We start from the raw sequence: 22,528 nt of genomic DNA, 5'->3' as shown, positions 1-22,528 counted from the left end.
ATTTTTACTTGACTGTATCAGTGCTTCCCTTAATGCTTTTTAAAAATACTCCTTGCAGTCAACTAAATGTTTATTTCCCCCAGAAAAATCATATATTGAAATACTAACAGCCAATGTGATGCTATTCAGAGGTTTAGCCTTTGGGAGATAATTAGGTCATGAAGATGGAGCCTTCATTTATGGGAATAGTGCCCTTTTCAAAGGGATGCTGAGATCTCTCTCACCCTCTTTCCACCATATGAGGATACAGGAGATACAGCAGTACAACAGTACCGCATATGAGGATACAGGACACAGATGACCTAGAAAAGGGTCCTTCCCAAAACCTGACCATGTTGGCTCCCAGACTTCAGACTTCCAGCCTCCAGAGCTGTGAGAAATAAATTTCTATTGTTCATAAGCCACCCAGTGTATGGTACTTTGATAGAGCAGCTTGAATGAATTAAAATATTCCCCAAGCTCTAAACCAAATCTGTTAATATTTTTTCTTCACATAAAAGAACAAAAATATAGACTTAACAATTCATTGTTAAATCATAACAATTATAAATGTATTGCTATAACTAGTTTAGATTCTAAATATCCAAAGTTAAATTTTAACATCAAAAGCAGCTGTGAAATTAGGAAGCATTAAAATGTATCATTCTTTGCTATATCAACTCAATTCTCCAAAAAAAATAGTATGTTTTGACAACAATCCATTAAAATAGGACATAGGTAGAAAATACCAAAGACAATTTCAGATTTGGCTCAAAACGAACATGCCTGAGATAGGCCCACTTTAGCAATAGCTTGGAAAAGTTACACCCAAGGTTAAATAAGAGGTGCTACTATTCATTTAAAAATTTCAGATACATCAGAATAGCAACATTGTTATAAAATTGCCTACCCTACAAGCCCAAAGTGTCACTCTGAAGTTTGGCTTAAACAGCTTTTCTGGAATATGAAGCCTATTGTTCTTTTCTTCTTATTTTTTTTTTCCAAGTAGGTTAATACAAAAGCACTTCAATTAATGGGAAAGTCAAAGATTGAGTCTTTTCATCAAAATGTGAAATAGAAATGCTACAAAATTAAACAAAGAGACCTGTTTATTTGCACAGAGACAAATTAAAAATGCATCTTAAAAAACAGTCAGATTTTTCTTGTAGCTGGCTTTCACCTGAACTAATTTAACACACATGCACACACACACTGTATATACATATATATGCACCCATTAAAATATAATTAGAAATGACTTTTAAAAATGCTTTCCCAAGTGCCCATTATGTAATTTTTCAACAATCCCTTAATGTTATTAAGTTTTTGTTAAAACTGTCATTATGCAACCGGGTTGTGATTCTTTTTCATTTTTACTAAATTGTTCTGAAAAAAATCTCCTGTTTTTAAAATAAGCTTAACTTGTCTAAAACATATTTTTCATATGAAAGATATGCATACATTTGAGAATCTATTTCTGTTATCTATGTACTCCATATCAACATGCAAAGAGAACCGTGTAATTCAGCAAGAACCTCCACAAATTTCTTTTTGACAAATCCAAAGTCTAGATATCTGATAATATAACACAAAGCTGCAGAGTTCTGTAGTTCAGCCTTCTGCCTTGTGAATTGCAGTTTATTCCCTGTAGGCAATACATCAACCTCTGAAAACCTGAATGAAAATTCAAAAAGAAAAAAAAATCTTCACACATATAGGCTTCTAAATAAATCTTCAAAGGTTTCAACGTATTTTAAAATTTCAGCCTCTGAAATTATCCGCTGAATTTACTATCTTTTTAATTCTTTGTTATAAAAATGTTCAGTATAGAGTTTTCTGTTTTCTCTTCTTAAATTATCCTTACGTCTTAATAACTAAACTTTAATAACTAGCACTTATTTTTGAAATCTCATTAGCTGGTAAAATGTGTAGGTATAAGATCTCTCTTCTAAGGTGTAGTCTTGCTGAACCACTGAGAGCCATAAATGTCTGTGGCATGAAGAATTACCATAGAATTATAGATACAGACAAGCTTATTGTGCCCCCCCTTCCAAATCCATTCCCCATTCTTCTCTATGCTGCTTTCTACCCCGGGGGTACCAATCTAAAGGGACTGAACAAAAGGGTTTTACTGCCTTAAGACTTCCAATTGGGTTGAGCCAATGGAAACCCTAGCAGGAGGTCTAAAGGAAAGAAAATTGGATTCAGAGTATTTGTTTCCATGGCTCCCTTATGACACTTGCCCAGAAGTCACTGCACCTGGCAAGGTGCCAACTCGTACTCATTTTCCAGGTTCCTGAAACTGTTCTCCCTGTTTCAGGCTGAGGAATAGTAATAGCTTGGCAGTTACTGTCTCTAGCTTACTCCACAGTACTTTGTGGTTCCCATACTCTCACACTTTTGAAGTAAATTGTGTTTTTGTCAATGAACTTGTCTCAAATTATTCTTCTTTGGGTGTGTCATACTTTTTTGGACTCCAATACATTTGCCCTTACTTGAATCACTAATTCTGTAGACCAATATTAAATATTTAACATGGATACACCTACTTTTTTTCTAATTCATTTAGTGGACATTAACAGCATGACAACTGTCTCATAGCATTTGTGACTTTTTTTTTTACTGTCTAAAAGAAACCTTGAGAGAATCAGATTGTGTATACCCTAACCAGTCACATGAACTGAGCGTGGTCATAATTCTTTCATGTGTATTGTAGAGTGTGAAAATATGGAGCATGTGTTGGTGCTGAAGTACTAGGGACCAGAGGAAATATTTGAGTTGTGTCCAAAAGGAGCCACATGGATGGTCTACCCTATAAAAGAGCAATAGATATTCTATGAAGAGAGAAAAGATGGCTCTGAGACAAGAGAAATTTGCAGGATATTACAGGGCCCCTACTGGTGTAAAGTGTTCATGAGAGCTCTTTGAAGAAACAGGTGGCCTGAGAGGTGTAAATCACTGGATGAGAGATCTCTGTGAAGTATGAATACACTGCTGGAAAAATATCAGCAAGGACTGCCTGGGATCTCATTGCTCTGAAAAAACAGGTAAAAGAAAATTGGAATCAAATGCCTTCTACAAGTAATAAGATCTACCAGATTGGATATGGTGGTGCAGACTTGGGAAGCAGGAAGTGATTCTATGTTAGGCCATTCTTGTGTTGCCGCAAAGAAATACCTGAGACTGCCTAATTTATAAAGAAAAGAGGATAAATAATCTCACAGTTCTGCACAGTGCAAGAAGTGTGGTGCCAGCATCTACTTCTGGTGAAGGCCTTAGAGAGCTTACAATCACGGCAGAAAGCAAAACCAGAGCAGACACATCGTGTGGTGACAGTGGGAGCCAGAGAGAGGCAGAGAAGGTGCCACACACTTAAACAACCACATCTCACGTGAACTCAGAGAAAAAAAAAAATCACTTATCACCAAGGGGATAGTGCTAAACCATTCTTGTGGGATCTGCCTCCATGATCTAATCATCTCCAATCAAGGCCCCTCCAACACTGGGGATTACATTTCAACAGGAGATTTGGATTAGACAAACATCCAAACTCTATCAGATGCCCACTCTTGAAGTTCAGTCCTCCACAGGCAAGGGTCCAGGGTAGGGCAGGATAAGCAGATGGTCTCCCAACATTTTCCCATGAACCTCATAACAGATTCCAATCTTGTCCTAAAATGCACTTTTGGTGTAGTAAGTTTGATTGCAAGGGATCAGTGTTATGTACTGGTACCACTCTCAGATGTCCCGAAGCAAAGAACGGATTTAGGATTAAACAAAAATGAATTAAGACTTTATGAGATGGAAAAAAATAATTCTGGTTTTTCACACCTGTGTTAAAGAAGAAGCCCTTGTGGCAAATTGCTTTTCAGAAAAGCATCTCAGTAAATCCTCTTGCTTTCTGAAGTTACTGAAGACAGAGACTCTGGAGTGGGGAGAAGCAAACTCATGTCCCTCATACAGCTTGTCAAACATATGGAAAAGATCCAGCTAGAAACAAAGCCCATCTCCCAGTCTCCATCCTTTGGGAATTCTGTTTCTATTATATGAATCACTACAGAGCTGACTGACATAGACGGGATCAGATATAGCCTGGCTGCTTCCAGGGCAAAGTGCCTGCAAGGAACAGGGAACATGAACATCCTCCAGGTAGAAATCAGGAGGAAAATTCTCCCAAACAGGACCTCACAGATGAGTTTGAGCACTCTTCAAGGAAATGGGGGTTGGATTAGGAGAAAAGCCTTTGAGTCTTTAGTTGGTGGAGGGCTAGATAATACTAGTAAGTATCATGTGAATGTTCTTACCGACTTTTTAAAGAAGGAACGTGGCCAGGCATGCTGGCTCATGCCTGTAATCCCAGCATTTTGGGAGGCTGAGGTGGGAGAGTCACTTGAGCCCAGGAGTTCAAGACTAGCCTGGACAACACAGGAAGACTCTGTCTCTACACAAAAATAAAACAAAAACATATTATTATGCATCCCTTCATTGAATAGATATTAATATATTACATAAGTGAGCCAAGCACTGGTCTAGGCACTAAGGGTTTGGCACTATGCAATACAGACGAAGAAGAAAAAAATAAAATAAAAATCCCTGCCTTTATCGAACCTACATTCTAATCAGGAGAGAGCGACAACAAAAAAGATCAATCAGTTAGGAACATGGTAGATTTGAGTGGTGATAAGTGCTAGAGCAGATCAAACTGAGACTGGGTCTAAGAACATGTGAAGGCAAAAACTGTGGCAACAACTGCAAGAATAGGGTGCCAAGCATAGGGAAGATCAAGTGTAAAGGCCCAGAAGAGCAGTTTTATGTTCTGGAAACAGCACAGAGGTCAGCACAGCTGCTGGGAAATGAACCAGATGGACAATAGCAGGAGAAGAGGTCAGAAAGCAAAGAGGACCTAGATCTTGGGAGACCTCTGGGAGACTTTGGTTGTATGTAGAGTGAGACAGAAAAGTTGGAGGCTGAGGGCAAGGAAGTGACATGACCTGACATTAGTTTGACCACCATTCTGGCTGCTGTGTTAAAAAATGACTGAAAAAGAGCAAGCTCTGAGCAGGAGACCAGTTAAGATCCACTGAAATAGCACAGCCAGAAACCACTGGGGCTTGGACAAGGTGCCAGCATGGGAGGTGGTGAAGGCCAGTCAAGTTCTGGCTGTGTTTTAGCTGTAGAGACAGCAGGTTGTGATGGCCAAACTGCTGGTACATTTCCTCCTGTGCCAGAAGGGGTCTCTTTCACAATGTTCCACCTACATCAAAGCAGCTAATGTAGATTGGCTGAGGGCAGCAAATATTTGCTGGTTAGGGATTAGGAACTTAACATGAAAAGAAACGGTATTTTAACAGGGTAGAATTATCTCAAGTGAAGGATTTGGTTTTAACAGATGTATATTTTCATAACATGTTAAGGGATACACAAGAACAACAGCAATAACAAACACATCTTTCAAGAGAGATAGGGGCTGCTAATTGCAAGGCTTTAGATTTTCTGACTGTGTCGTGCTAGTTGAGAGTTAAGGCTAAAAAGATAAGAATATCAGGCAAATTTTTCCAGTGGTGTGGTCGTTTTATCCATAGCAATCAAAGGCAGAATGCCAAGAATCTGCAGATCTACAGGGCCTTCTAAAAATATGCCAGGCCTGAAAAAATCATCAGCTCCAAAACACGAAAAGAAAACTGCAAAGTGAAAATTAATAAATATTTAATTAAATTTTAATTAAATGCCTACAAATGCATAACCTATGTCAACTTCATTAATTGTTAAAATTTGAATTCATAAAAAATGTCATGATGCATGAGAACAATTTTAGGTTATATTTTCTCACTTTGCAAGAATCCATAAGTTATGATTAATGCAGTACAATCAGAGCCAAATGTAATTTTATTATTTCACTTCTAGCAAAATAATTTCAAAAGCAGTTTATACCAATCCTTTAAAATTGTTTACTGCAAAAAGTCACTTGGTGTGTTATTTGGGTGTTATATCTGAGAAAGGGGAGGCAGAGTGTCTGACTGAAGTCAGAGGGAATCTTCAGGGGCAATGGGGACATGACCCAGAGAGACTTTGTTTAATGTCTTCATTCCCCATGAAGTCTTCAGGGAGAAGTCTAATATCTTGTGGAGTTAAAACCCACCAAAATGCTGATCCTGTTTCAAGGTAGGATTGGAACAAGATCAGAGTTTGTCTAGGTAGGGAAAATTAAGTCTGGGTAGCTTTGAATTATATTAAATATTGACTGACCATGCTTTAAATTAAACAAGCTAAAAACAATAAATGTAGAGATGACTGTTTTGGAAAAATATAAACTGAAGTTTTGGTTTCCGTTTGCAAAATGTTTGGATTCATTATGTTCAAGAATGTTTGTGCTAGGTTTATAATTTGTAGATTGTCTGACAGAAAAAAATAAAGCTTACTGCTTTAAAAGTGAACACAAACTCTTAGAAAAAGGAATGTTACAAATTAGTTACCCAGAAAATTTTTTCTGGCCTTAACAAAGGAAAAGCTACAAACCACAGCAGCATGTAACACTTCCATAACAAGGCCAGGATGGAATATACTGACAGGAGTATTTCCACAGTTAACAAGAGGGAAAAAAAATAAGTAAAAATAGCCTTTAAAAAAACTTTCAGAAATAAATTTTCATCTTATTAAAATGTAAGTTGCTGGGATGCTGTATGTATTAAATCATTGCAATAATGGCAAGATTTGCACCAAGATTTGCAGCCATTATGGGGCCATGACTAGAAAAGTTGCCATTATTCAAGTTTGATCACTTGAAATGCCAAACTTTTAACACCTCCCTTTCCTATTTTCCAAGTGAAAAATGAACCTCCCTCCCAATCCAAAGAAGATATAGGAAATGTAGTGAGGATATATCTTTTATTATTATTATTGTACTTTAAGTTCTAGGATACATGTGCAGAATGTGCAGGTTTATTACATAGGTAAACACTTGCCAGTGTGTCTTGCTGCACCCATCAACCTGTTATCTACATTAGGTATTTCTCCTAATGCTGTCCCTCCCCTAGCCCCCCACCCCCGACAGGTCCCAGTGAGTGATGTTCCCCTCCCTGTGTCCATGTGTTCTCATTGTTCAACTCCCACTTATGAGTGAGAACATGATGTGTTTGGTTTTCTGTTCCTGTGTTAGTTTGCCGAGAATGATGGTCCCCAGCTTCATCTATGTCCCTGCAAAGGACACAAATTCATTTTTTATGGCTGCATAGTATTCCATGGTATATATGTGCCACATTTTCTTTATGCAGTCTATCACTGATGGGCATTTGGGTTGGTTCCAAGTCTTTGATATTGTGAACAGTGCCACAATAAACATATGTGTGCATGTGTCTTTATAGTAGAATGATTTATAATCATTTGGGTATATACCCAGTAATGGGATTTCTGGGTCAAATGGTATTTCTAGTTCTAGATCCTTGAAGAATCGCCACACTGTCTTCCACAATGGTTGAAGTAATTTACACTCCCACCAACAGTATAAAATTGTTGCTATGTCTCCACATCCTTTCCAGCATCTGTTGTTTCCTGACTTTTTAGTGATCACCATTCTAACTGGCATGAGATGGTATCTCATTGTGGTTTTGACTTGCATTTCTCTAATGACCCAGTGATGATGACCTTTTCTCAATATGTTTGTTGGCTGTGTAAATGTCTTCTTTTGAGACGTGCCTGTTCACATCCTTTGCTCACTTTTCCACTGGGGTTGGTTTTTCCTTGTAAATTTGTTTAAGTTCCTTGCAGATTTTGGAGATTAGCCCTTTGTCAGATGGATAGATTGCAAAAATTTTCTCCCATTCTGTAGGTTGCCTGTTCACTCTGATGGTAGTTTCTTTTGCTGTGCAGAAGCTCTTTAGTTTAATTAGATCCCATTTGTCAATTTTGGCTTTTGTTGCCATTGCTTTTGGTGTTTTAGACATGAAGTCCTTGCCCATGCCTGTGTCCTGAATAGTATTGCCTAGGTTTTCTTCTAGGTTTTTTTTGGTTTTAGGTCATACGTTTAAGTCTTTAATCCATCTTGAGTTATTTCAGGCCAATATTCCTGATGACCATCGATGCGAAAATCCTCAATAAGATACTGGCAAACTGAGGATGGATGTATCTTTATATTTTTTATTTGTTGTCCTATTTTTAGTTCCTATTCACTAACAAATTCCTCTTTTTTTTTTTCACTTTCTATGGGAGGGGGGAATAGGTTTTTACAAAGTTTTCAAACATCTTTTTTTAAAAAATAATTTCAGGGTATAGTGGTCTAAAAGACATCTTATTCCTAGACAAAATGCAAGGCTCTAAAAGCTCATTAAAATCACTAGGCGGTGAGAATAAGGGAGCATTCAAGGGCTCCAGCCTCACCTGGGATTCCAACAGGTTTGTGTTTGAATACTTCTGCTCCTTACTAACTAGCCTTCTCACTAACTTCTGTAAGACATAATTCCTTATTTGGTAACTCATAGGGTTTTTGTAATAATTCGATTATAGGATATATGTAAAACTTTATCAAATATATGAGATCAAAAAGCTACGCTGAACCACATTATGTCCAGTTCACTAATGTATCTTTGAGAGGAAATTATATAAGAGGGAAAGTTTAAAATCTTTTATATTTATATTTAAAATCTTTACCATAAAACTTTTCATTATGAAGTTATTTAATCTATCCAGAATAAACTTTCTAACCAACAAACCCAGCACACTCTGATGCTTTAGAGTAGATGTTAAAGGCTTCAGAGTACCTTAGCCTTTAGATGGGATGTGATGGCATGTGATAGCCCATTAGTTATCTCCTCATTATCAACACCTACCCTCTCCCGAGGCCTACTGTGTATCTGTCCTGTGCTGGCCCTCATCAGCGGTGCCTGCTATTCCCTGACTGTGATCTGTTGCTCTGGGGTATTCCATTTCACTCTTTACTAGGATTGGTTGTATTTAAAGAAACTAAATCTGATGTGTTGATCCTAGATCTTATTACTGAACAAATGTCAGCTCTACCACCCCACCCATCTATTTACAGCATCTTTTAGTTATGCAAATTAGATATTCCTTATTCACTAATGCTGGTAACCTGTGAGCCCCCACTGGGAGTTAGAGTCACAATCCACAGATTAAATGAGTTAGTAATCTTGAGTACTTTCACCTGTGCTCAGCACAGTGTTAACATCATATCAATATTGGCTTTTAAGAGCCAAAGAAATAAAAATCATCAGTTGGTTTACTACATGGGTAGAGGTGCAGAATTCATTTTGGCTTGAAAAGTAAGGATTTGACTCAAGTCTTAGGCAGATGGAGCACAAAATTATTTTCTTCTTTAATGCATGTTACAGGCCATTAATAAGGCTTAGAATTCCCATTTGCACACAGATATGAGTAACCTCAGCAAATTAAGAAAGTAACCCCAGAATTGTGTGGGATGATAAACTGTTTCTGTTCCCTTGTATCTTCCAACCTAGACTTAGAATTAAGCACACAAGAACATTTGAGAGAATTTACCCCATTACGTTTATGTATTTGTTTAAGGAATTAGTGCATGCTGGGTATTTTATGTTCCTTAAAGTTTTAAAGGAATTTAACCCATAAGAATAAATTAAAATGTCTAACTCAGTACTGGATTTAGGCTTATATTAAAGTTTAAATGTTATCATTTATCTATAGGATTGGAACATTAATAGCCTTTAGGATTCAACATATCTATAAGTTTAATCTATTGAAAGTTATTTAAATACTCAAGATTTTGTTTAAATCAAACAAGAAAAATATTTTAAAGGGAAATCAAATATATTATCTATATAAATGCCATTTTTAATGTTTGTAGATATTTAATTAAATCGAAAAATGAGATAAAATTTTATTCAAAGCTCTCCTTAAAGCGATTATTACAATGTGCTAAACTAATAAACAGAATAAAAAATTTTTTAGAAACTACATTTTTTATTTTACAACTACAATGAGTGGAATACTAATTTTTAAAAACATCCACAATGTCTTTTGTTATTATTATCGTAATTATCACTATTATCATATTTATTGGTCTGCTAGAACTGCTGTAATGAAGTACCACATACTGGGTGGTTTAATCAACAGAAATTTACTGTCTCACCATTTTGGAAGCTAGATATCCAAGATGAAGGTATCCTCAGTTGTAGTTCTTTAAGGTCTGTGGGGGAGAATCTGTTTCATACCTCTCTTACAGTTTCTGGTGGTTTGCTGGAAATCTTTAGCATTCTTTGGCTTGTACAATAATCACCCTCATCTCTGCCTTCATCTTTACATAGCATTCGCCCTATATGAAAGTCTCTCTCTACAATTTCTCCTTTTATAAGGACACCAACCACATTGATTTAGAGCCCATCTAATGTCCTCATTTGTCCTCAGGGAGCTCAACATAACTGTCTTGAAAAACACAATTCAACCCATAACATTGCCTATCACAGGTTTTCAACATTTATTTCAAACATGTTTATTCTCTTAATTAATTTGTGTTTTTCTTATATAATACACCAGGTTTTTTTTTGTTTGTTTGTTTGTTTTGTTTTTTTTTTTTAAGACAGAGTGTCACTCTGTCGCCCAGGCTGGAGTGCACTGGCGTGATCTCGACCCACTGCAACCTCCATCTCCTGGGTTCAAGTGATTATCCTGCCTCAGCCTCCCAAGTAGCTGGGATTACAGGCACGTGCCACCACATGCAGCTAATTTTTGTATTTTTAGTAGAGATGGGGTTTCACCATGTTGGCTAGGATGGTCTTGATCTCTCTTGACCTTGTGATCCACCCGCCTCTGCCTCCCAAAGTGCTGGGATTACAGGTGTGAGCCACCGTGCCCGACCATAATGTACCAGTTTTTAAATTGATGACACACAGTACTGTGTTCAAATCCTGGCTCTACCACTCATCCTGTGATGAAATTACTTTCTATGTTTTTGTTTCTATAAAACAGGAATGGTAATATACTCCTTGAAGTGCTACTATGAGAATTAAAAAAAAAAAGTCATCCAGAATAATCTTATAAACAATGGAATCTCAGTTAGTGAAAGCTTCTGCCACTACTATTACAATATCTATTTTTACTGTTTCTTATTCTTGGAGGCAAAGAAATATCTGTCCTTATAAGTATTTAAGTTGCCAATTGTTTTAGTGTCCGTTGGCTGGTCTAACAAATTATCGCAAACTTAGTAGCTTAAAGCAACACCAATTTATTCTCTTACTGTTCTGGAGGTAGGACAGAAGTCTGAAATGAAGCTCAGAGAACTAAAATCAAGGTGTCAGTATGCTGATTCCTTCTGGAGGCTCCAGGGAAGAATCTGTTCCTTGCTTCTCCCAGCATCTGCAGGCTGTCATCACTCTGGCTTGTGGCCACATCACTCCAACCTCTGCTTCCATCATCATCACATTGCCTTCTCCTCCCTGACTGTAATTCTACTGCCTCCCACTCCTAAGCCCCTTATGATTATATGGGGCCAACCAGAACAATCAGGATAGTCTCTCCATCACCAGATTCTTAATTTAGTCATGGCTTCAAAGCCACTTTTACCATGTAAGGTAACATATACACACATATCGTCCCCAATTTATGATGATTCTACTTACGATTTTTTGACTCTACAATAGTGTGGAAGTGATACCATTGAGTAGAAACTGTACTTTGAATTTTGAATTTTGGTCTTTTCTAGGGCCAGAGATATGTAGTACAATACTCTCACACAATGCTGGGCAGTAGCATTGAACTGTAGCTATTCATCAGCCATAAATTACAAAGGCAAACAACTAATACTCTACAGTGTACTGTGTGGCCACATGATTTTGCCCAACTGTAGACTAATGTAAGTGTTTTCAGCACTTTTAAGGAAGGCTGAGCTAAACCATGATGTTCCTTAAGTCAAGTGTATTAAATGCATTTTTGACTGATGATATTTTCAAGTTATGACAGGTTTATCCATTGTAAGTTGAGGAACCTCTGTGTTCACAGGTTCTAGAGATTAGAACATGAACATCTTTGGGGGGACATTTTTAGTCAGCCTACCATGCCAATTTGGATTAAAACATTTTTTCTGCCATCTTAAAAATGTTCTTGTTAAGTTATAGAAAATTCCAGAAAAATGTCAACAATGTGTGCTTATGTGTGTGCATAAGGTGTGTTAGGGGAAGTAAATTTTTAAGTTATGATGATATGACTTCGATAAATATTAAACTGAAAACAAATATGTTTTAGCATTAATATTTTCAATTTAACAAAAACTAACATGGGATTTATAACATTTCTTTAAAAAGCTCAATGTGGTGTTAGTATAACCCAAATAATTTATGATTGTGTCACTGGTTAAATTCACTTTTACGTACTATGAAAAAACGGAATATTTTACAGATAAGGAAACTGAGACAGAGTGGAGGATGGGAAATAGGGGCGTATGTGGTGTTATACAAAAAATGTCATGGTACTGCCAAAATAGAATCCTGAGTTTCAGTTCAGAGTTGAAGAAGAAAATATTATTTCCTTGAAAAGGGATTTCACCCTACCTCACCAAGTAAGGTAGAGCATTACTCTCTCAGAAGGAGGCATATAAGTGTCTGATAAGATTGGGGTCCAAGACCAGGAAGAACTGAGGATACAGAGGTCCCACATGGTCCAAATAGAAATGGAGCTGGACCTCCCACAGATGTCTCACACAGCTGCAAAGCACAGTGTAAGGAAATTGAGCCCATCACAAAAAGCAACAGAGGTAGACATTAATATTCAGATTCAAAAGTTCAGCTAGCACCTCCTCCTTCCCCTTCCACAATTTTTCACTGGCATGTCTACATGTTAAAATTAAAATTTAGGAACAGTTTGGAGTTAGGACAATGCACAGAATACAAGTAAAGAAAAAAATAATCCTAGAATGAGAAGCAGGAGACCAAGATTTTTAATTTAATAATATGGAAGATAAGATATCATTAATATCATCCTACTTCAAAACACTAAGACATTCTGGGTAATATATAACAAATATCATTTTAAATGTACACCTTAGGTCCTGAGAAATCAAGGGGATTTCCCCAAGGCCAAAAGTAAAGAGAAAGTTGAAAGCCAGAGAGTTAAGCTGATGGTTTCACTGCCTTGGAAGCAGTCAGTTTTAAAGGCCTTCCTTAACTTTAAGCATGTTAATTCATTATGCATGTAAAAGTTTTGAGAATGAAATCACCATCAAAAAGTAGAACATCTCAACCAGGAGTGCAGAAATTACTTATATGAAAAAAGCGGAGAATCAGGGAACTACTTGAGAGGCACAGCTGAAATACTTATTATCTTGGACCCAGCGTATCCTTTTCAAGCATTTGACAATAAATATCTTGCAAAATATCATTATTGGGATAGAATGAAAGCAAAATTTCAAAGCTCTGTTTATGCTTAATTCGTGTTCTACAGAGTTGTTTGATGCTCATCATCTCTAAGAATCTGTCTAAAATTTAGCAAATCTTTGGTTATACTGTTTATCTTCCTTTTCTCCCTTCTTCCAATGTCTTCCCTCTTTTTTCTTCTTTTCATGTTTAGCTAATGTCAATATCTGTTTAATACATATTATTGCCCAGCTGATTTTATCCTAAAACTTCTCTTACTTCATCTTGCATCTCACCTGCAATCTTCCCCTAGGGGAAAAAAGTCCCTCTTTCCCCCCACCAACTTTGGTGCATGATCAAACTCATAATTTTACTGCTTTGGATTCTGGCACTTACTCAAGAATCGTTACCTTTCATATTTCTCTTTCTCATGTCTCTTCTCTCTCTCTCTCTCTCTCTCTCTGAATTTAACTTTGTTCAAGTGTTTCTCATAATAATAAATCGAAATAAAACCTTTTCCTCCACGATTATGTAGCCCACTTTTCCATCTATTTTTTTTTCTTTTACTAATCAGCACTGCTGAAAGCATAACCTACACACATTTTCTATTTTCAAAACCTTCATTTCCAAACCTCCAAATCTCATACAGGCTGTTAACCCCTTAATCTTACTTACTTGACTAAAACTTCTTACTCATGCTCAGTAGTGACTTGCTTGATGTTAAATCCAATGACAAGTTTGATTGTTGATCTTTACTGTCTTCTCTGCAGCTTGGAACATTAATGATCCACTCCTCCATCTTAATCACTTTCTCTATCTTGAAACTGTTTTTTCTTGTGTGTGTGTGATACTATAGTTTTTTTTTTTTAAATTCTGCCCCAACTATGACAAGAATTTCTCAAATTCCCAATCCTCATTTCGTCTAAAGTACAACATAAAGCAATTCTCCCCCCAATCAGAAAGTAGAGGAAGGATATTAGAAAATTAATGACCTTCATAGAACTGTGGAAAGTTAACAATCATTAGTAGGCTTGGATTTAAAATCTTACTCATGGCAATAAAAGAAAACCTCATGTTTTCTCTGTTTATCTGTTTTATTCTTTTCTTTCACTGTCATTTTCTTTTGTCCTGAAGTTCTTTTTGGTCATTGATTTATTTCAGATTGTATTTCATGTCTAATATTGCCCTATGCATGAAGCGGTGATTTGTAAGCCCTGAGTACTAGTCAGGTATTTCAATTTAAAAGCAATTATTTGATATAGTAGATTTAAAACCATAATTTACTAGGTATAAACTTGTGTAGAAACCTGAAATTCTGGTAATGAAGAAATAACCACAATGTTTAGGATCTTCTAAGTCAAAAAATTCAACAAGAAATTTAAATTTCAATTCAATTCAACAAAGAATCCTAACTCAGATTGTGTAAGGAAAACATTATTAGGACTGGGCCCATGAACTTTGATGCTCCAGCACAAAAAGACTATGTTCATGTAAAGTTTACCCAGAACCTTTTCCATAAATATCTCTTTACTAACACAATATTTCCATAGAACCCTGAATTTGGTTGCAAACTATGTTCCAGAAGGACATTATGTTGAGTACACTGGACTATATATAGGTGGTTATGAAATCTTTTAAGAGACAGATATCATAATGCCTAGTGTGTTTCCAAATTGAATTTCAAAATGTAGAAATTATTTGTGTAAATAATCATCCTGCTACATCAGATGATTTCAATTTATTTCTATTTGCTTGGTACAGTTTATTGATTAGACCCAGTACAGAAAGCAGGATTTAATTTGATGGTATATCTCACCACAATGGGATGAACTACAATGTTCTTAAATAACTAAGGCACATGAAGAAAGCTATCTTTTTCACTGGTACTCTATAAAACTAATGAAATTACCTGCAATAAGCACGGAAAATGTTCTGACTCTTATAGAATCCCATTAAAACTTGAAGAGATTGATTGCTCTTAGAAATAGTCTTTGCTTCTCCTAAAGTTTCATGGAATTACATATAAAGTCTCCTATCCCAAAAGAGCCAACTTTAAAAAGTTCTTAAAAGCTGACTGTCCTCAAACTGCCAGCTAGAGAAGCAAGAATGTCAACTAAACACTACCAAGACGTATTGCTTTACAAAAACAAGCAAACAACCATCATTAGTGAGAAGGTGATGTGAAAGTGTTCAGAAAGAAGTGAATGAGCCACTTATTGGAAACATACTTCAGTTACAAATACCAGATGTTACTATCCCATTTTCCACATATAAATATGAGGCTGAGATAGTCAGTGTAAGAACTGAAATTAGGAACTCTATATTAAAGTATGCATAATAAATTATCTCTTAAAAATAGTATAATTTTTTTAAGAAATAAATTTTTTTAAGAGATAAATTATTTCTTAAAAATTTATTGCATGACAGTTAGACTGCAATGATGGAGCTAAGCATTGATGGGAATCAGAGACATATTTTGCACAATAACCAACCTCAAAAACCTTACAATTTAGCACAGAAAAAGTAATATGCATTCATAACACGACTATGACACAAGGTGACTAAAATATTGCCGTAATAGAAGTACAAACAAAATGCTCTGGTAACAAAGAAGAGGAAAACATTTTTTTCAATAAAGTGATTTTTGGGTGAAGCATATAAATTTTACTAGTATTTCACAGGAGTATGGAATTCCAAGATAAAGGAATCTCATTGGTAAAGACATAAAATTATGAAGGTGCATCTGACGTAGGGAGGTCAGCACATTATATGCTCGGACCTGACTACTACAAATGTATAAATGTATAAAGGGAAATGTCACAAACAGGGCAAGGTATACCAGAGCAGATAAAAGTAGTCTTTATAGACAATTAGAAGTCACTGAAGATTTTTGAGGATACACATAAACTTACCAAACTTAAAATTTTAGAAACAAAAATTGTCGATAGTAATATTAAAATGTCACACAGGCTGTAGTTAATAGTATTCAATAAAACCGTTGAAGAGTCAGGCACAGTGACTCACTCCTGTAATCCCAGCACTTCGGGAGGCCAAGGCAGGCAGATCACGAGGTCAGGAGTTCCAGACCAGCCTGGCTAATATGGTAAAACCCCGTCTCTACTAAAAATACAAAAATTAGCCAGGCGTGGTGGTGCACGCCTGTAGTCACAGCTACTCAAGAGGCTAAGGCAGAAGAATCGCTTCAACCCGGGAGGCGAGATCACGCCACTGCACTCCAGCCTGGGTGACAGAGCAAGAGAGACTCGTCTCAAAAAAAAAAAAAAAAAAAAAAAAAAAAAAAAAAAAAATGTTGAAGAAGAGAAAGCTGAAGATAGAGAAGCTATCCTGATAATCTAGGTAAGAAACAATTAGGACAAGTGCTACATCAGAGTCCAGGAATACAAAACAAAGAACAGTAGTAAGTAATGAGCAGTGTTAGTAAGGAACCTATAATCAGTAAACTACAATCAGTGCTCCATTTAGTATACACTGCCTTTATGGATGCTGTAGTATAAAATAGTATCCAGTGTAATGAATGGAAATCGTAATCCTGAACAAAAATTTTCAATAAATCATCATAATCATGAATATAAATACAATACATAAGGCTGAACAATTTAAATTTATAAAAAAGTCCTGCTTTCACATCTGCAACCCAGTTAAGCAGATAGGATTTTCACTTGAAAACCATAAATTTAAGCAGAGAGCTACATTTGCTAAGTTCCCAGCAAGTAACAAGAACACTAGGTGGGAAAGCAGCTGAGAAGGGATGGGATAGGATGGGTATCAGAGTGTTGTGGAGTAAGTGGAGCTTAAGTTAAGCCATCAGGACAAAATGATGCCCAAGGAAGGACGAGAAAGGGGAGGACATTTTGGACAACAAAAGATAATATTCAGAACTATAAATAAAATTAGGCAGCAATGAAAGAAAATCGTTAGGAGAACATAGTGAGGATATCTTTAGAGAGATAGGAAGTAATCAAAGTGTACAGGATGCTAAATTGTAAGCTGAAAATGGGATATTTCAGCAGCCATAGTCCTTTAAAATGTTTAAGGAAAAGATGCATCAAAGCAGTTTATTAGGAATGTTGTTTTCTGCTACTTTAGTAGGACCTGGACCAAAGTAGAGCCAGTGAAAAAGAAAAGGAAGACACAGAAGTAAATAGAGAAAGGACATGGTGATTTAATGTCTATAGAGATAGTCATTGGGAATGAAGTCAGGTATGGCTCCAAGTTCTTAAGCTAGGATCTTGGGGGAATTATTATGCCAATGATTGAAATAAAAAATGTGAGATATGAAGTATATTTCAGAAAAGAGAGTGAATATGTTGTCAGATCACTGAAAATTAGGTAGTGGTTAAAGATCCAAATGGCAGTTAGAGACCCAGGGTGAATGCTCAGGGACTAAGTCAGGGCTGCAGGTATATGTAATAAATGTATAAAATATGCAATGACAATTAAAAAATAAAATGACTAATGTTGATACCATTTGAAATAGCTAAGCTATACGGCAGACAAGAGCAATAAATGAATTGTATACACTGGTTACAGAGATATGGGAAAAATAAGTTAATTGCCCTTCTCTCAGGAAGTTTAAAACTTAATTGACAGGAATATATTATTTAAATATTATATATATAATATAAATACATAATAAAGATACTAAACTCTCTATAACACACAATAGTGGTATAAATTTCTAAAGTGGCTTAGACAAGATGTATGAAAATTAGTGACATGTTAACTAATGCTTAAAAGATGAGTAGGAGATCTCCTTATGGGGTGGAGATAAGGGGCATTTCAAATACAGAGTAGAGCATGTGCAAAGCTACAGAGGCATCTAACACTCAGGGATCTATAAGTAGTTACTTAAGGTGTGAATGTAGGTTGTATTGGGGAACTGGTGATAGGTTAGAGAGGCAGTTAAAGAGCAGAATATAGAAAGTCAAGCATGTCATATTTAGGAAATTAAGAAGACATTGAACATTTATTTAACAGCAGAGTGGCAATCGTCAGATATTCCTGTTTCCAGATTCTCATCCAGATTCCCCTGTTCTGCCTTCCCCCAGGTTCTGTAGCTCTGAACTGCTTGTGCATGCCATACATATTATCACCCTAAACTGAACCACTTGCTCTCTCTAACATTGCTCAAAAATTAGACTTTGATGGCTTGAAGCAAATGTTGTGTCAAATATTGTCTCAAATACTGTTTGGTCTCTTTATTTTAAATGCTATTATTTTTCTTTTTCTATTTTATATGCTACAAACCAATTTCATGCAATAACTTTTGGAGATGGCACTCTTCTCCAGTGTGAATATAATTTGCAAAATAAATTCTGTGAAGATTATCTACAAAATATATAGTAATGCATTTTTCAAACCATATAGGAGAAAAGGAGCATTTGAAGAGTCTCCTTCGATAATCATCCTTTATTATTAAAAAAAATCAAAATGTCCTTATGTTTGCTTTTGGTCCCTCAAATGTAGCCTGACTTCAGAAGTTGAGTTAAAAATTATTAGTGTTTCTCTTTTGGAGATTTTCTATTTGGCTGTTTTCTGCCTATCACACAAAGATTGCATCAACTGAACCATTCCTTTAATGTATAATTGGGATGATCAACAAAGTAAGTGTGCTTCAAAGCAACAATATAAAAGTCCAATAATTTATAAATAGGAGAAGAAAGTGGATTTTAAAAATAGTAATAATTTTGATGTGATTTCTTAAGTATGCCTAAAACTTAGGATGAAATAAATTGACCAGCAATTTTATCAGGTATAAGAACAATACAGGATTCCAATTTACAAACAACCAGAATTCCTGTTTGTGTAACAAATATATCATCCCTTCAAATTAAAATTTTTTTCATTAATAATGGAAAAGGAGTTAGTAACAAAAAGAAATATATTCCTGTGTTAGGTTCATTGTTGACTTTACATATCTTATTTCATTAATTATTTCATAGTATAGGTATTAGTATTTTGAAATTCCCAAATGACATTCCAGAAAGTTGATTTATATATCTTTATTACTGATGGAATAATGTGAAATGTCACAGGCTCTAAAATCACTTTCCCTTTTATATTTCACTCCACAACTTCAGGCTAATATTAAAATATTTCGTAGAGTCTGATCATTTCCTGCTGGTTGGATTGTATTAAAAATATATTACTTTATGGGCATAGAAATTAAATATGTGAACAATCAGGCTTTGTAAGAATATACCACATGTTAACCTAAGTAAGAGCAATAAAATATAAACAGAATGCAAAGATTTAGAACATTCTCATAATGTATGTTCTTTTTATGAACTAACTGTGCTGTTGTGGATTATATTGTACAGACCACATAAAAAACACATAATTTTACAGATTTTTTTCATGTAGTTTTTAAGATGATAAAACTAAACTAATCTCTAGTTGAGTTTTCATCATAAATCACTTCTATGGTGAGAAGCTACCTGATGGACTGTTCTGACATCTTGACAATAAAAAGAGCTTATGACAGTTCTGGGGGGAGAAGGAATTGTTCCAAAATGTTTTCCAGCAGTTAAGCAGTAAATCAATGACTGACAGGATCCCTAGCCTGCCACATCTTACCATGGTTACATGAAATCTAGATTACAATATAATATGTAATTTTTCCCAATCCTGAATGTGACCCAGTTGGGAAAAAGTTACCCCTATACATCTGATTTTAAAAATACTAGATGAAGGCTTGTTTGCACACAACCATGTAATTTCTAAGAGAATGTCACAACTATTTCAACAGTCACCTACTGAAAGCCCAGGAAGTGTTATTCCATAAAAAAAAAAAAAAAAAAAAAAAGTTTTAGGGTTATTTTTCTTTTCTCATTTAATGATTGTGTTTGTTCATTCTCCCAGATTTTTAGCAATGAATAAATTTAATAATTCAACTGAAATAATAAAATTATTCTACTTATTTGAAAGGAAATAAAATGTAATACTTTTAAATGTATGCTAACTTTAACTGTGTATATTATAGAGTAATACAGTAAAGAGTGTAAGAGAATGTGAGAACTTTATTTTGTATATCAAAAATAACCTAACTGATTTATCTGCAGACTCACTACAACCTATCCATTAAACTGAATTTCTTGTAGAAAAAGCTGTGACCAATTTCAAAGGAAGCTGAATTATGCTCAATATTTGCAAGTGTCACTCATGTAACAGCAATGCCAGATAGGCTTTCCTGAAAAGTGTTACGTGTAAAAGTATCAGAGTTTCCTTTAAAAAAAAAAAAAAAAAAGATTAAAGGAAAAAGAAAACTCAGGCATGTACTCACAGATAATAATCTCTCTTACCTGGAAGAATTACAGGAAAATGAAAAAAAAGTAAAGATATCCTTGTAATACCATATTCTATGACGTCAACTTATGTCCCTGATATTTGAGTCAATCTTTGAAGACATAGGATGCAAATGCTTTCATTTCCCTTTTGTTTTCGTTTAAATTCATTGCCAAAGTTACTGTTCGTATGAAGTGATCAGGCTATTCTTCTTTAAACTGTGTTGCATATGCTTATATGCCACCAATACAAAATAAACATAATTGAAATGTATTTACTTATGTATTGGAGTTTATATAATTTGGTCTATAATTTTGCAAATACAGAATAGTCCTCAAACATAATTTATCTTCTGCTAGATGACATATTTTAGTAGAAACCTTCATTAGTTGGTATCTTCATCTTTTTTAGTCCCAGGATTTAAATAAGGTCAAAAATCTCTTAGGATCACAGAGCCCGCAGATTTTCTTGATAAGATCTGCTGTAGATAGGTGATATAAAAGCAACGTTTAAATTTAATTTGTTTTAATTTTGAAATTTAATTTGCTTCTGAAATCAGAATTGAAGTGGTGTCTTAGAGTCATTTATCATGCAAGAGAACAAAGGTGCCCTGTGAAGCAGCAGTTTCACCCTGTAAATGGTAGCTGCTTACATCCCAATCTCTGCCTGCATGCTGTAACAGTAACATTATGCCATTCTAGGATAACATTGTTATTTATAATTTTAATATTATTTATGTGTTTGCTCATTTCCTTATTTATTTATGTAAAGAGTTATTAATAACTGCACTTAACTCATTTGGTCCATCTTGGTAAAATGAATAACAAATTGGTGTTTTGGGGGCGATGTACCATGCAAAATGCTAATGGGATTCCTGAATGGAAGACATCCAGCATGGATCAAGACCTTGCCCATATGTGGGGTTTTTGTCTAAGCAATCTTTTTATAAGCTTTTTATTGCTTCAAGAGCTACCGAAGCAAACAGAGACATATTATTTATTAATTGTGCACCGTTAATAGCGAGGTCTCACCAACTGCCAATCCACATGGACATAAAGCCCTCAGTCCTAAATCTGCTCAGATTAATTTCTTTCAACGGCATCCAACAGTGTGAGGGCGAAGTGAGAACCAGGTTGTGCTCCTGACTTTTTATGCCATGCTTGGCAGATTAGTTCACTAGGACTTCTTTACAAGCACAAAAAGCTGCAGTACTTCTGGGTCCTGTCCAGGCTAGAGATTTGCTGAGGTGAAGATAAAAGGACTTTAGATCTGTTGTGCTTTTTCCAGATCCTCTCCAAAGCCTGTATAATCCTTTTGTTTCAGAAAAAAAAAAAAAAAAAGATTTTTAAAAAGGATAAGAAACATGTTTCAACAAACCCAAACAGCTACAATATCTAATTACATTAAGGAGAACTCTTAGTTGAAAAAGTTAAAAGTTAAAAAAAAAAAAAAAAATAGGTCAAGTTGCAGTTTCAAGAAGTTTGTGATTACTGGTTAATTTCAGTAATAAAATTCTTTATGTAAAATATAAAAACGTATTAACCTAATCATCACCACATCCACATACAATGTATGTATGTATACAATATATGCCAAATTTCATTATATTAATTTTTTAAAATTGGGTTATATTCTGGTCTTTTCTAAATTTGCAAGCTAGCTTAACATTGCTAGATGAATATCAGTTCAGAGAAAGGACCCAAATTTAGCTACTTTCAAAGCTATTTTGTGCTGGTTGCTCACTCCCATTTTTACAGAGCAAGCATGATCATTTGAAAAGTCTTGGCTTTTCCCTACTCTCTTCTACATCGAATGGAGGTTTTGAGTGTGTATATGTCTTAATAATGAATTCAACCGCAAACTGAAAGCATTTTAGTCGCCCTTCAAGGCAGTATCTTCATTCTGCAAACCAGCTG

This window comes from Symphalangus syndactylus, chromosome 2 (assembly GCF_028878055.3).
Source record: "Symphalangus syndactylus isolate Jambi chromosome 2, NHGRI_mSymSyn1-v2.1_pri, whole genome shotgun sequence".
NCBI classification, from domain to species: Eukaryota; Metazoa; Chordata; class Mammalia; order Primates; family Hylobatidae; genus Symphalangus; species Symphalangus syndactylus.
Note: the sequence above shows the minus strand (reverse complement) of the source record.